A 15,650-nucleotide genomic window follows, 5' to 3' on the forward strand; every position below is an offset into this window, starting at 1 on the left:
GCCCAAACTAATCCCACTGCCCCGCTCTCTGCCCATAGCCCTGTATCAATCCCCAAACTAATTCCACTGCCCCACTCTCTCCCCATAGACCTGTATCAATCCCCAAACTAATCCCACTGCCTCGCTCTCTCCCCATAGTCCTGTAACAATCCCCAAACTAATCCCACTGCCCCGCTCTCTCCCCATAGCCCTGTATCAATCCCCAAACTAATCCCACTGCCGCACTCTCTCCCCATAGCCCTGTATCAATCTCCAAACTAATCCCACTGCCCCGCTCTCTCCCCATAGTCCTGTTTCAATCTCCAAACTAATCCCACTGCCCCGCTCTCTCCCCATAGTCCTGTATCAATCCTCAAACTAATCCCACTGCCCCGCTCTCTCCCCATAGTCCTGTATCAATCCCCAAACTAATCCCACTGCCTCGCTCTCTCACCATAGCCCTGTAACAATCCCCAAACTAATGCCAATGCCCCGCTCTCTCCCCGTAGCCCTGTATCAATCCCCAAACTAATCCCACTGCCTCGCTCTCTCCCCATCGTCCTGTAACAATCCCCAAACTAATCCCACTGCCGCACTCTCTCCCCATAGCTCTGTATCAATCTCCAAACTAATCCCACTGCCACGCTCTCTCCCCATAGTCCTGTATCAATCCCCAAACTAATTCCACTGCCCCGCTCCCTCCCCATAGTCCTGTATCAATCCCCAAACTAATCCCACTGCCCCGCTCTCTCCCCATAGTCCTGTATCAATCTCCAAACTAATCCCACTGCCCCGCTCTCTCCCCATAGTCCTGTATCAATCTCCAAACTAATCCCACTTCCCCGCTCTCTCCCCATAGTCCTGTATCAATCCCCAAACTAATCCCACTGCCCCGCTCTCGCCCCATAGTCCTGTATCAAACCCCAAACTAATCCCACTGCCCCGCTCTCTCCCCATTGTCCTGTATCAATCCCCAAACTAATCCCACTGCCCCGCTCTCTCCCCGTAGACCTGTATCAATCCCCAAACTAATCCCACTGCCCCGATCTCTCACCATAGCCCTGTATCAATCCCCAAACTAATTCCCCTGCCCCGCTCTCTCCCCATAGTCCAGTATCAATCTCCAAACTAATCCCACTGCCCCGCTCTCCCCCCATAGTCCTGTATCAATCTCCAAACTAATCCTACTGCCCCGATCTCTCCCCATAGTCCTGTATCAAACCCCAAACTAATCCTACTGCCCCGCTCTCTCCCCATAGTCCTGTATCAAACCCCAAACTAATCCCACTGCGCCGCTCTCTCCCCATAGTCCTGTATCAATCCCAAACTAATCCCACTGCCCCGCTCTCTCCACGTAGTCCTGTATCAATCCCCAAACTAATGCCACTGCCCCGCTCTCTCCCCATAGTCCTGTATCAATCCCCAAACTAATCCCACTGCCCCGCTCTCTTCCCATAGCCCTGTATCAATCTCGAAACTAATCCCACTGCCCCGCTCTCTCCCCATAATCCTGTATCAATCGCAAACTAATCCCACTGCCCCGCTCTCTCCCCATTGCCCTGTATCAATCCCCAAACTAATCCCACTGTCCCGCTCTCTCCCCATAGCCCTGTATCAATCCCCAAACTAAACCCTCTGCCCCGCTCTCTCCCCATAGCCCTGTATCAATCCCCAAACTAATCCTACTGCCCCGCTCTCTCCCCATAGTCCTGTATCAATCCCGAAACTAATCACACTGCCCCGCTCTCTCCCCATAGACCTGTATCAATCCCCAAACTAATCCCACTGCCCCGCTCTCTCCCCATAGCCCTGTATCAATGCCCAAACTAATCCCACTGCCCCGCTCTCTGCCCATAGCCCTGTATCAATCCCCAAACTAATTCCACTGCCCCACTCTCTCCCCATAGACCTGTATCAATCCCCAAACTAATCCCACTGCCCCGCTCTCTGCCCATAGCCCTGTATCAATCCCCAAACTAATCCCACTGCCCCGCTCTCTCCCCATAGTCCTGTAACAATCCCCAAAATAATCCCACTGCCCCGCTCTCTCCCCATAGCCCTGTAACAATCCCCAAAGTAATCCCACTGTCCCGCTCTCTCCCCATAGCCCTGTATCAATCCCCAAACTAATCCCACTGCCCCGCTCTCTCCCCATAGTCCTGTATCAATCTCCAAACTAATCCCACTGCCCCGCTCTCCCCCCATAGTCCTGTATCAATCTCCAAACTAATCCCACTGCCCCGCTCTCTCCCCATAGTCCTGTATCAATCTCCAAACTAATCCCACTGCCCCGCTCTCTCCCCATAGCCCTGTATCAATCCCCAAACTAATCCCACTGTCCCGCTCTCTCCCCATAGTCCTGTATCAATCTCCAAACTAATCCCACTGCCCCGCTCTCTCCCCATAGTCCTCTATCAATCTCCAAACTAATCCCACTGCCCCGCTCTCTCCCCATAGTCCTGTATCAATGTCCAAATTAATCCCACTGCCCCGCTCTCTCCCCATAGTCCTGGATCAATCCCCAAACTAATCCCACTGCCCCGCTCTCTCCCCGTAGTCCTGTATCAATCCCCAAACTAATCCTACTGCCCCGCTCTCTCCCCATAGCCCTGTATCATTTCCCAAACTAATCCCACTGCCCCGCTCTCTCCCCATAGTCCTGTATCAATCCCGAAACTAATCACACTGCCCCGCTCTCTCCCCATAGACCTGTATCAATCCCCAAACTAATCCCACTGCCCCGCTCTCTCCCCATAGCCCTGTATCAATGCCCAAACTAATCCCACTGCCCCGCTCTCTGCCCATAGCCCTGTATCAATCCCCAAACTAATTCCACTGCCCCACTCTCTCCCCATAGACCTGTATCAATCCCCAAACTAATCCCACTGCCTCGCTCTCTCCCCATAGTCCTGTAACAATCCCCAAACTAATCCCACTGCCCCGCTCTCTCCCCATAGCCCTGTATCAATCCCCAAACTAATCCCACTGCCGCACTCTCTCCCCATAGCCCTGTATCAATCTCCAAACTAATCCCACTGCCCCGCTCTCTCCCCATAGTCCTGTTTCAATCTCCAAACTAATCCCACTGCCCCGCTCTCTCCCCATAGTCCTGTATCAATCCTCAAACTAATCCCACTGCCCCGCTCTCTCCCCATAGTCCTGTATCAATCCCCAAACTAATCCCACTGCCTCGCTCTCTCACCATAGCCCTGTAACAATCCCCAAACTAATGCCAATGCCCCGCTCTCTCCCCATAGCCCTGTATCAATCCCCAAACTAATCCCACTGCCTCGCTCTCTCCCCATCGTCCTGTAACAATCCCCAAACTAATCCCACTGCCGCACTCTCTCCCCATAGCTCTGTATCAATCTCCAAACTAATCCCACTGCCACGCTCTCTCCCCATAGTCCTGTATCAATCCCCAAACTAATTCCACTGCCCCGCTCCCTCCCCATAGTCCTGTATCAATCCCCAAACTAATCCCACTGCCCCGCTCTCTCCCCATAGTCCTGTATCAATCTCCAAACTAATCCCACTGCCCCGCTCTCTCCCCATAGTCCTGTATCAATCTCCAAACTAATCCCACTTCCCCGCTCTCTCCCCATAGTCCTGTATCAATCCCCAAACTAATCCCACTGCCCCGCTCTCGCCCCATAGTCCTGTATCAAACCCCAAACTAATCCCACTGCCCCGCTCTCTCCCCATTGTCCTGTATCAATCCCCAAACTAATCCCACTGCCCCGCTCTCTCCCCGTAGACCTGTATCAATCCCCAAACTAATCCCACTGCCCCGATCTCTCACCATAGCCCTGTATCAATCCCCAAACTAATTCCCCTGCCCCGCTCTCTCCCCATAGTCCAGTATCAATCTCCAAACTAATCCCACTGCCCCGCTCTCCCCCCATAGTCCTGTATCAATCTCCAAACTAATCCTACTGCCCCGATCTCTCCCCATAGTCCTGTATCAAACCCCAAACTAATCCTACTGCCCCGCTCTCTCCCCATAGTCCTGTATCAAACCCCAAACTAATCCCACTGCGCCGCTCTCTCCCCATAGTCCTGTATCAATCCCAAACTAATCCCACTGCCCCGCTCTCTCCACGTAGTCCTGTATCAATCCCCAAACTAATGCCACTGCCCCGCTCTCTCCCCATAGTCCTGTATCAATCCCCAAACTAATCCCACTGCCCCGCTCTCTTCCCATAGCCCTGTATCAATCTCGAAACTAATCCCACTGCCCCGCTCTCTCCCCATAATCCTGTATCAATCGCAAACTAATCCCACTGCCCCGCTCTCTCCCCATTGCCCTGTATCAATCCCCAAACTAATCCCACTGTCCCGCTCTCTCCCCATAGCCCTGTATCAATCCCCAAACTAAACCCTCTGCCCCGCTCTCTCCCCATAGCCCTGTATCAATCCCCAAACTAATCCTACTGCCCCGCTCTCTCCCCATAGTCCTGTATCAATCCCGAAACTAATCACACTGCCCCGCTCTCTCCCCATAGACCTGTATCAATCCCCAAACTAATCCCACTGCCCCGCTCTCTCCCCATAGCCCTGTATCAATGCCCAAACTAATCCCACTGCCCCGCTCTCTGCCCATAGCCCTGTATCAATCCCCAAACTAATTCCACTGCCCCACTCTCTCCCCATAGACCTGTATCAATCCCCAAACTAATCCCACTGCCTCGCTCTCTCCCCATAGTCCTGTAACAATCCCCAAACTAATCCCACTGCCCCGCTCTCTCCCCATAGCCCTGTATCAATCCCCAAACTAATCCCACTGCCGCACTCTCTCCCCAGAGCCCTGTATCAATCTCCGAATTAATCCCACTGCCCCGCTCTCTCCCCATAGTCCTGTTTCAATCTCCAAACTAATCCCACTGCCCCGCTCTCTCCCCATAGTCCTGTATCAATCCTCAAACTAATCCCACTGCCCCGCTCTCTCCCCATAGTCCTGTATCAATCCCCAAACTAATCCCACTGCCTCGCTCTCTCCCCATAGCCCTGTAACAATCCCCAAACTAATGCCACTGCCCCGCTCTCTCCCCATAGCCCTGTATCAATCCCCAAACTAATCCCACTGCCCCACTCTCTCCCCATAGTCCTGTATCAATCCCCAAACTAATCCCACTGCCCCGCTCTCTCCTCATAGTCCTGTATCAATCCCCAAACTAATCCCACTGCCTCGCTCTCTCCCCATAGTCCTGTTTCAATCCCCAAACTAATCCCACTGCCCCGCTCTCTCCCCATAGTCCTGTATCAATCCCCAAACTAATCCCACTGCCCCACTCTCTCTCCATAGTCCTGTATCAATCCCCAAACAAATCCCACTGCCCCGCTCTCTCCCCATAGTCCTGTAACAATCCCCAAAATAATCCCACTGCCCCGCTCTCTCCCCATAGCCCTGTAACAATCCCCAAACTAATCCCACTGTCCCGCTCTCTCCCCATAGCCCTGTATCAATCCGCAAACTAATCCCACTGCCCCGCTCTCCCCCATAGTCCTGTATCAATCTCCAAACTAATCCCACTGCCCCGCTCTCTCCCCATAGTCCTGTATCAATCTCCAAATTAATCCCACTGCCCCGCTCTCTCCCCGTAGTCCTGGATCAATCCCCAAACTAATCCCACTGCCCCGCTCTCTCCCCGTAGTCCTGTATCAATCCCCAAACTAATCCTACTGCCCCGCTCTCTCCCCATAGCCCTGTATCATTTCCCAAACTAATCCCACTGCCCCGCTCTCTCCCCATAGTCCTGTATCAATCCCGAAACTAATCACACTGCCCCGCTCTCTCCCCATAGACCTGTATCAATCCCCAAACTAATCCCACTGCCCCGCTCTCTCCCCATAGCCCTGTATCAATGCCCAAACTAATCCCACTGCCCCGCTCTCTGCCCATAGCCCTGTATCAATCCCCAAACTAATTCCACTGCCCCACTCTCTCCCCATAGACCTGTATCAATCCCCAAACTAATCCCACTGCCTCGCTCTCTCCCCATAGTCCTGTAACAATCCCCAAACTAATCCCACTGCCCCGCTCTCTTACCATAGCCCTGTATCAATCCCCAAACTAATCCCACTGCCGCACTCTCTCCCCATAGCCCTGTATCAATCTCCAAACTAATCCCACTGCCCCGCTCTCTCCCCATAGTCCTGTTTCAATCTCCAAACTAATCCCACTGCCCCGCTCTCTCCCCATAGTCCTGTATCAATCCCCAAACTAATCCCACTGCCCCGCTCTCTCCTCATAGTCCTGTATCAATCCCCAAACTAATCCCACTGCCTCGCTCTCTCCCCATAGTCCTGTTTCAATCCCCAAACTAATCCCACTGCCCCGCTCTCTCCCCATAGTCCTGTATCAATCCCCAAACTAATCCCACTGCCCCACTCTCTCTCCATAGTCCTGTATCAATCCCCAAACTAATCCCACTGCCCCGCTCTCTCCCCATAGTCCTGTAACAATCCCCAAAATAATCCCACTGCCCCGCTCTCTCCCCATAGCCCTGTAACAATCCCCAAAGTAATCCCACTGTCCCGCTCTCTCCCCATAGCCCTGTATCAATCCCCAAACTAATCCCACTGCCCCGCTCTCTCCCCATAGTCCTGTATCAATCTCCAAACTAATCCCACTGCCCCGCTCTCCCCCCATAGTCCTGTATCAATCTCCAAACTAATCCCACTGCCCCGCTCTCTCCCCATAGTCCTGTATCAATCTCCAAACTAATCCCACTGCCCCGCTCTCTCCCCATAGCCCTGTGTCAATCCCCAAACTAATCCCACTGTCCCGCTCTCTCCCCATAGTCCTGTATCAATCTCCAAACTAATCCCACTGCCCCGCTCTCTCCCCATAGTCCTCTATCAATCTCCAAACTAATCCCACTGCCCCGCTCTCTCCCCATAGTCCTGTATCAATGTCCAAATTAATCCCACTGCCCCGCTCTCTCCCCATAGTCCTGGATCAATCCCCAAACTAATCCCACTGCCCCGCTCTCTCCCCGTAGTCCTGTATCAATCCCCAAACTAATCCTACTGCCCCGCTCTCTCCCCATAGCCCTGTATCATTTCCCAAACTAATCCCACTGCCCCGCTCTCTCCCCATAGTCCTGTATCAATCCCGAAACTAATCACACTGCCCCGCTCTCTCCCCATAGACCTGTATCAATCCCCAAACTAATCCCACTGCCCCGCTCTCTCCCCATAGCCCTGTATCAATGCCCAAACTAATCCCACTGCCCCGCTCTCTGCCCATAGCCCTGTATCAATCCCCAAACTAATTCCACTGCCCCACTCTCTCCCCATAGACCTGTATCAATCCCCAAACTAATCCCACTGCCTCGCTCTCTCCCCATAGTCCTGTAACAATCCCCAAACTAATCCCACTGCCCCGCTCTCTCCCCATAGCCCTGTATCAATCCCCAAACTAATCCCACTGCCGCACTCTCTCCCCATAGCCCTGTATCAATCTCCAAACTAATCCCACTGCCCCGCTCTCTCCCCATAGTCCTGTTTCAATCTCCAAACTAATCCCACTGCCCCGCTCTCTCCCCATAGTCCTGTATCAATCCTCAAACTAATCCCACTGCCCCGCTCTCTCCCCATAGTCCTGTATCAATCCCCAAACTAATCCCACTGCCTCGCTCTCTCACCATAGCCCTGTAACAATCCCCAAACTAATGCCAATGCCCCGCTCTCTCCCCATAGCCCTGTATCAATCCCCAAACTAATCCCACTGCCTCGCTCTCTCCCCATCGTCCTGTAACAATCCCCAAACTAATCCCACTGCCCCGCTCTCTCCCCATAGCCCTGTGTCAATCCCCAAACTAATCCCACTGCCGCACTCTCTCCCCATAGCCCGGTATCAATCTCCAAACTAATCCCACTGCCCCGCTCACTCCCCATAGTCCTGTTTCAATCTCCAAACTAATCCCACTGCCCCGCTCTCTCCCCATAGTCCTGTATCAATCCTCAAACTAATCCCACTGCCCCGCTCTCTCCCCATAGTCCTGTATCAATCCCCAGACTAATCCCACTGCCTCGCTCTCTCCCCATAGCCCTGTAACAATCCCCAAACTAATGCCACTGCCCCGCTCTCTCCCCATAGCCCTGTATCAATCCCCAAACTAATCCCACTGCCCCACTCTCTCCCCATAGTCCTGTTTCAATCCCCAAACTAATCCCACTGCCCCGCTCTCTCCCCATAGTCCTGTATCAATCCCCAAACTAATCCCACTGCCCCACTCTCTCCCCATAGTCCTGTATCAATCCCCAAACTAATCCCACTGCCCCGCTCTCTCCCCATAGTCCTGTAACAATCCCCAAAATAATCCCACTGTCCCGCTCTCTCCCCATAGCCCTGTAACAATCCCCAAACTAATCCCACTGTCCCGCTCTCTCCCCATCGCCCTGTATCAATCCCCAAACTAATCCCACTGCCCCGCTCTCTCCCCATAGTCCTGTATCAATCTCCAAACTAATCCCACTGCCCCGCTCTCTCCCCATCGTCCTGTATCAATCTCCAAACTAATCCCACTGCCCCGCTCTCTCCCCATAGTCCTGTATCAATCTCCAAACTAATCCCACTGCCCCGCTCTCTCCCCATAGCCCTGTATCAATCTCCAAACTAATCCCACTGTCCCGCTCTCTCCCCATAGTCCTGTATCAATCTCCAAACTAATCCCACTGCCCCGCTCTCTCCCCATAGTCCTGTATCAATCTCCAAACTAATCCCACTGCCCCGCTCTCTCCCCATAGTCCTGTATCAATCTCCAATAAAATCCCACTGCCCCGCTCTCTCCCCATAGTCCTGGATCAATCCCCAAACTAATACCACTGCCCCGCTCTCTCCCCATAGTCCTGTATCAATCCCCAAACTAATCCTACTGCCCCGCTCTCTCCCCATAGTCCTGTATCAATCCCCAAACTAATCCCACTGCCCCGCTCTCTCACCATAATCCTGTATCAATCCCCAAACTAATCCCACTGCCCCGCTCTCTCCCCATAGTCCTATATCAATCCCCAAACTAATCCCACTGCCCCGCTCTCTCCCCATAGTCCTGTATCAATCCCCAAACTAATCCCACTGCCCCGCTCTCTCCCCATAGTCCTGTAACAATCCCCAAACTAATCCCACTGCCCCGCTCTCTCCCCATAGCCCTGTAACAATCCCCAAACTAATCCCACTGTCCCGCTCTCTCCCCATAGCCCTGTATCAATCCCCAAACTAATCCCACTGTCCCGCTCTCTCCCCACAGTCCTGTATCAATCTTCAAACTAATCCCACTGCCCCGCTCTCTCCCCAGAGTCCTGTATCAATCTCCAAACTAATCCCACTGCCCAGCTCTCTCCCCATAGTCCTGTATCAATCTCCAAACTAATCCCACTGCCCCGCTCTATCCCCATAGTCCTGTATCAATCCCCAAACTAATCCCACTGCCCCGTTCTCTCCCCATCGTCCTGTTTCAATCCCCAAACTAATCCTACTGCCCCGCTCTCTCCCCATAGTCCTGTATCAATCCCCAAACTAATCCCACTGCCCCGCTCTCTCACCATAATCCTGTATCAATCCCCAAACTAATCCCACTGCCCCGCTCTCTCCCCATAGTCCTGTATCAATCTCCAAATTAATCCCACTGCCCCGCTCTCTCCCCATAGTCCTGGATCAATCCCCAAACTAATACCACTGCCCCGCTCTCTCCCCATAGTCCTGTATCAATCCCCAAACTAATCCTACTGCCCCGCTCTCTCCCCATAGTCCTGTATCAATCCCCAAACTAATCCCACTGCCCCGCTCTCTCACCATAATCCTGTATCAATCCCCAAACTAATCCCACTGCCCCGCTCTCTCCCCATAGTCCTATTTCAATCCCCAAACTAATCCCACTGCCCCGCTCTCTCCCCATAGTCCTGTATCAATCCCCAAACTAATCCCACTGCCCCGCTCTCTCCCCATAGTCCTGTAACAATCCCCAAACTAATCCCACTGCCCCGTTCTCTCCCCATAGCCCTGTAACAATCCCCAAACTAATCCCACTGTCCCGCTCTCTCCCCATAGCCCTGTATCAATCCCCAAACTAATCCCACTGTCCCGCTCTCTCCCCACAGTCCTGTATCAATCTTCAAACTAATCCCACTGCCCCGCTCTCTCCCCAGAGTCCTGTATCAATCTCCAAACTAATCCCACTGCCCAGCTCTCTCCCCATAGTCCTGTATCAATCTCCAAACTAATCCCACTGCCCCGCTCTCTCCCCATAGTCCTGTATCAATCCCCAAACTAATCCCACTGCCCCGTTCTCTCCCCATCGTCCTGTTTCAATCCCCAAACTAATCCTACTGCCCCGCTCTCTCCCCATAGTCCTGTATCAATCCCCAAACTAATCCCACTGCCCCGCTCTCTCACCATAATCCTGTATCAATCCCCAAACTAATCCCACTGCCCTGCTCTCTCCCCATAGTCCTGTATCAATCCCCAAACTAGCTCTCTCTCTGTCTCTCTCAGTCTCTCTCTCTCTGTATCTCTTTCACTCTCTATATATCTCTATGTCTCTATCTGTTTCTAGCTCTCTCTCTCTCTCACTCGCTCTGTCTGTCTCTTTTCCTCTCTCTCTCTCTGTCTTTCTCTGTCTTCCAGTGTGTCTCGCTCTCTCTCTGTCTCTCTCTCGTTCTCCCTCTCTCCCTCTCTCTCTGTCTCCCTCTCTGTCTCTCTCTCTCTGTCTCTCTCTCTCTCTCTCTGTCTCTCTCTCTCTATCTTACTGTCGCGCCCTGTCTTTCTCTGTCTAGCTCCCTCTCGCTCTCTCTCTCCCCGTCTCTGTTTCTCTCTCGTTCTATCTTTCCCTCTCTCTGCCTCCCTCTCCCTCTTGCTCTCTCTCTCTGTATCTCTCCCTGTCTTTATCTCTGTCGTTCCCTCTCTCTTTATCAATCTCTGTCTCTCTCTGACTATCTCTCTATCGCTCTCTTTCTGTCTCTCTGTGTTTCTATCTCTCTGTCTCAATTTCTGTGTTTCTCTCTCTCTGTATTTTTTCTCTTTATCTCTCTGTCTTTGTCTCTCATTCTCTGTATCTCTCCCAATCTCTCTCTCTCGCTCTCTCTCACTCTATCTCTCTCTCTGTCTCTCTCTCTCTGTCACTCTCTCACCATCTCTCTGTCTGTCTGCCTGTCTCCCTCTCTCTTTCTCTCTCTCTCGCACTCTGTCTCTCTCTCGCTCTCTCTAGCTGTCTCTATCTCTCTCTCTCTGTCTATCTGTCTCGCTGTCTTTCTCTCTCTCTTTGTGTCTTCTCTCTCTATCTCTCTCTCACTCTGTCTCTCTCTCTCTCACTCTGTCTTTCTTTCTCTCTCTGTCTCTCTCTCTGTCTCTCTCTCTCTATCCCTCTCTTACTATCCCTCTCTCTCTATCCCTCTCTCTCTCTCCCTTCCTGTCTCTCTCTGCCTTTCTCTCTGACTGTTTCTCTGAGTTTCTCACTCTGTCTCTCTCTCCTGTCTCTTTTCATCTCTTTCTCTCTCTCTGTCCCTCCCTCTGTGCCCCTCTCTCTCCTTATCTCTCTCTCACTAACTCTGTCTCTCTCTCTGTCTCTCTCTCTCTCTCTCTGTATCTCTCTGTACCACTCTCTCTCCCTATCTCTCTCTATCCCTCTCTAACTTTGACTGTCTCTCTCTCCCTCTCGCTGAAACTCTCTGCCATTCTCACTCTGTCACACTCGCTCTCTCTCTCTCTATCTCTCTCTATCTCGTTCACTCGCTCTGTCTCTGTCTCTTTCTCTCTGTCTCTCTCTCTCTCTCTGTCTCTCTGTCTGTCTCTCTCTCACTCTCTCTTTCTTTCACTGGCTCTCTCTGTCTGTCTCTCCCTCTCTCTCTTTGTCTCTCTCTGTATCACTCTCTCATCCTATCTCTCTCTATCCCTCCCTCTCTCTCTGACTCTCTCTGTCTCACTCCATCTCCCTGTCTGTCTCTCACTCTCTTGTCACTCTCTATCTCTCTCTATCCCTCTCTGTCTCTCTCTCTCTCTCTGTCTGTCTCTCACTCACTGTGTCTCTCTCTCTCTCTCCCTCTCTGTCTCTGTCTCTCTCTCTCTCTCTCACTCTCTCTCTGTGTCTCTCTCTCCATGTCCCTTTCTCTGTCTCCCTCTCTCTGTCTCTCTCGCACTCTCTGTGACTCGCTATGTCTCTCTCTCTCTGTCTCTGACACTCTCTCTCCCGCTCTGTCTCTCTCTCTCTCTGTCATTCTCTCCCTGTCTCTGTTTCTCTCTGTCTGTATGTTTATCTCTTTCTCTGTATATCCCTCCCTCTCTTTCTCTGTCTGTATGTCTATCTCTTTATCTGTATATCTCTCCCTCTCTCTCTCTCTGTCTCTCTGAAACTCTCCCAGAACCAAAGTGACAATGCACACACCGATCTTCAGTCATCCATTTTATATTTCTTAATGGTCGCCATTTGATGTTAACACTGGGAGATTGATTACAGAGACCGACTACTCTCGAATTTAACGTTAGCTGCTTAAAGGTGTACCTGCCCTGGGAGTGTTTGATGGGACAGTGTAGAGGGAGCTTTACTCTGTATCTAACCCCCTGTACCTGCCCTGGGAGTGTTTGATGGGACAGTGCAGTGGGAGCTTTACTCTGTATCTAACCCCCTGTACCTGCCCTGGGAGTGTTTGAAGGGACAGTGTAGAGGGAGCTTTACTCTGTATCTGACCCCCTGTAACTGCCCTGGGAGTGATTGATGGGACAGAGTAGAGGGAGCTTTACTCTGTATCTAACCCCCTGAACCTGCCCTGGGAGTGTTTGATGGGACAGTATAGAGGAAGCTTTACTCTGTATCTAACCCCCTGTACCTGCCCTGGGAGTGTTTGATGGGACAGTGTAGAGGGAGCTTTACTCTGTATCTAACCGCCTGTACCTGCCCTGGGAGTGTTTGATGGGACAGTGTAGAGAGAGCTTTATTCTGTATCTAACTCCCTGTACCTGCCCTGGGAGTGTTTGATGGGACTGTGTAGAGGGAGGTTTATTCTGTATCTAACATGTGCTGTACCTGTCCTGGGAGAGTTTGATGGGACAGTGTAGAGGGAGCTTTACTCTGTATCTAACCCCATGTACCTGCCCTGGGAGTGTTTGATGGGACAGTGTAGAGGGAGCTTTACTCTGTATCTAACCCCATGTACCTGCCCTGGGAGTATTTGATGGAACAGTGTAGAGGGAGCTTTACCCTGTATCAAACCCGCTGTACCAGCCCTGGGAGTGTTTGATGGGACAGTGTAGAGGGCGCTTTACTCTGTATCTAACCCCGTGTACCTGCCCTGGGAGTGTTTGATGGGACAGTGTAGCGGGAGCTTTACTCTGTATCTAAGCCCCTGTACCTGCCCTGGGAGTGTTTGTTGGGACAGTGCAGAGGGAGCTTTACTCTGTATCTAACCCCGTGCTGCACCTGCCCTGGGAGTGTTTGATGGGACAGTGCAGAGGTAGCTTTACTCTGTATCTTACCCCGTGCTGTACCTGCCCTGGGAGTGTTTGATGGGACAGTGTAGAGGAAGCTTTACTCTGTATCAAACCCCCTGTACCTGCCCTGGGAGTATTTGATGGGACAGTGCAGAGGGAGCTTTACTCTGTATCTAACCCCCTGTACCTGCCCTGGGAGTATTTGATGGGACAGTGTAGAGGGAGCTTTACTCTGTATCTAACCCCGTGCTGTACCTGCCCTGGGAGTGTTTGATGGGACAGTGGTAGAGGGAGCTTTACTCTGTATCTAACCCCTGTACCTGTCCTGGGAGTGTTTGATGGGGCAGTGTAGAGGGAGCTTTACTCTGTATCTAACCCCGTGCTGTACCTGCCCTGGGAGTGTCTGATGGGGCAGTGTAGAGGGAGCTTTACTCTGTATCTAACCCATGCTGTCCCTGCCCTGGGAGTGTTTGATGGGACAGTGTCGAGTGAGCTTTACTCTGTATCTAACCCCGTGCTGTACCTGCCCTGGGAGTGTTTGATGGGACAGTGTAGATGGAGCTTTACTCTGTATCAAACCCCCTGTACACTGCCCTGGGAGTATTTGATGGGACAGTGCAGAGGGAGCTTTACTCTGTATCTAACCCCCTGTACCTGCCCTGGGAGTATTTGATGGGACAGTGTAGAGGGAGCTTTACTCTGTATCTAACCCCGTGCTGTACCTGCCCTGGGAGTGTTTGATGGGACAGTGTAGAGGGAGCTTTACTCTGTATCTAACCCCTGTACCTGTCCTGGGAGTGTTTGATGGGGCAGTGTAGAGGGAGCTTTACTCTGTATCTAACCCCGTGCTGTACCTGCCCTGGGAGTGTCTGATGGGGCAGTGTAGAGGGAGCTTTACTCTGTATCTAACCCATGCTGTCCCTGCCCTGGGAGTGTTTGATGGGACAGTGTAGAGTGAGCTTTACCCTGTATCTAACCCCGTGCTGTACCTGCCCTGGGAGTGTTTGATGAGGCAGTGTAGAGGGAGCTTTATTCTGTATCTAACCCATGCTGTACCTGCCCTGGGAGTATTTGATGGGACAGTGCAGAGGGAGCTTTACTCTGTATCTTACCTCTTGTACCTGCCCTGGGAGTGTTTGATGGGAGGATATCTTCGCAGGGCAGGAAATGGAGAAGCAAGTTTTGTTGGTTTGAATAAGGTGTAAATACGATTGTGTCGCCCCATAACAGATACACAGGATTGAAACTGTTTACCATCAATGCCCTGAAAGAATGAAATGATGTGACCAACTTCAAATTCTTCAAACACATGAAGGACCCAGAGACTGGGACCAATACACAAAGCCCCGAGCCCAGGCAGGTAAACCAGGTTTGTTCACAGATCACCCAGACACGTGTCCTGGTGTAAAATGGTCACCACGCATCTCATGTAAAATGGGTGCTCAATTTCACCCAAACTAATCTCACTGCCCCGCTCTCTCCCCATAGTCCTGTATCAATCTCCAAACTAATCCCACTGCCCCGCTCTCTCCCCATAGTCCAGCATCAATCCCCAAACTAATCCCACTGCCCCGCTCTCTCCCCATAGTCCTGTATCAATCCCCAAACTAATCCCACTGCCCCGCTCTCTCCCCATAGTCCTGTATCAATCTCTAAACTAATCCCACTGCCCCGCTCTCTCCCCATAGTCCTGTATCAATCCCCAAACTAATCCCACTGCCCCGCTCTCTCCCCATAGTCCTGTATCAATCCCCAAACTAATCCCACTGCTCCGATTTCTCCCCATAGCCCTGTATCAATCCCAAAACTAATCCCACTGCCCCGCTCTCTCCCCATAGTCCTGTATCAATACCCAAACTAATCCCACTGCCCAGCTCTCTCCCCATAGTCCTGTATCAATCCCCAAACTAATCCCACTGCCCCGCTCTCTCCCGATAGTCCTGTATCAATCCCCAAACTAATCCCACTGCCCCGCTCTCTCCCCATAGTCCTGTATCAATCCCCAAACTAGTCCCACTGCCCCGCTCTCTCCCCATAGCCCTGTATCAATCCCCAAACTAATCCCACTGCCCCGCTCTCTCCCCATAGCCGTGTATCAATCCCCAAACTAATCCCACTGCCCCGCTCTCTCCCCATAGCCCTATATCAATCTCCAATCTAGCTCTCTCTCTGTCTCTCTCTCGCTCTCTGTCTCTGTCTCCCTCTCGCTCTCTCTCTCCGTCTCTTTCTATCTCTCGCACTCCCT

Source organism: Pristiophorus japonicus, unplaced genomic scaffold (genome assembly GCF_044704955.1).
Source record: "Pristiophorus japonicus isolate sPriJap1 unplaced genomic scaffold, sPriJap1.hap1 HAP1_SCAFFOLD_2723, whole genome shotgun sequence".
In the NCBI taxonomy this organism is placed as follows: domain Eukaryota; kingdom Metazoa; phylum Chordata; class Chondrichthyes; family Pristiophoridae; genus Pristiophorus; species Pristiophorus japonicus.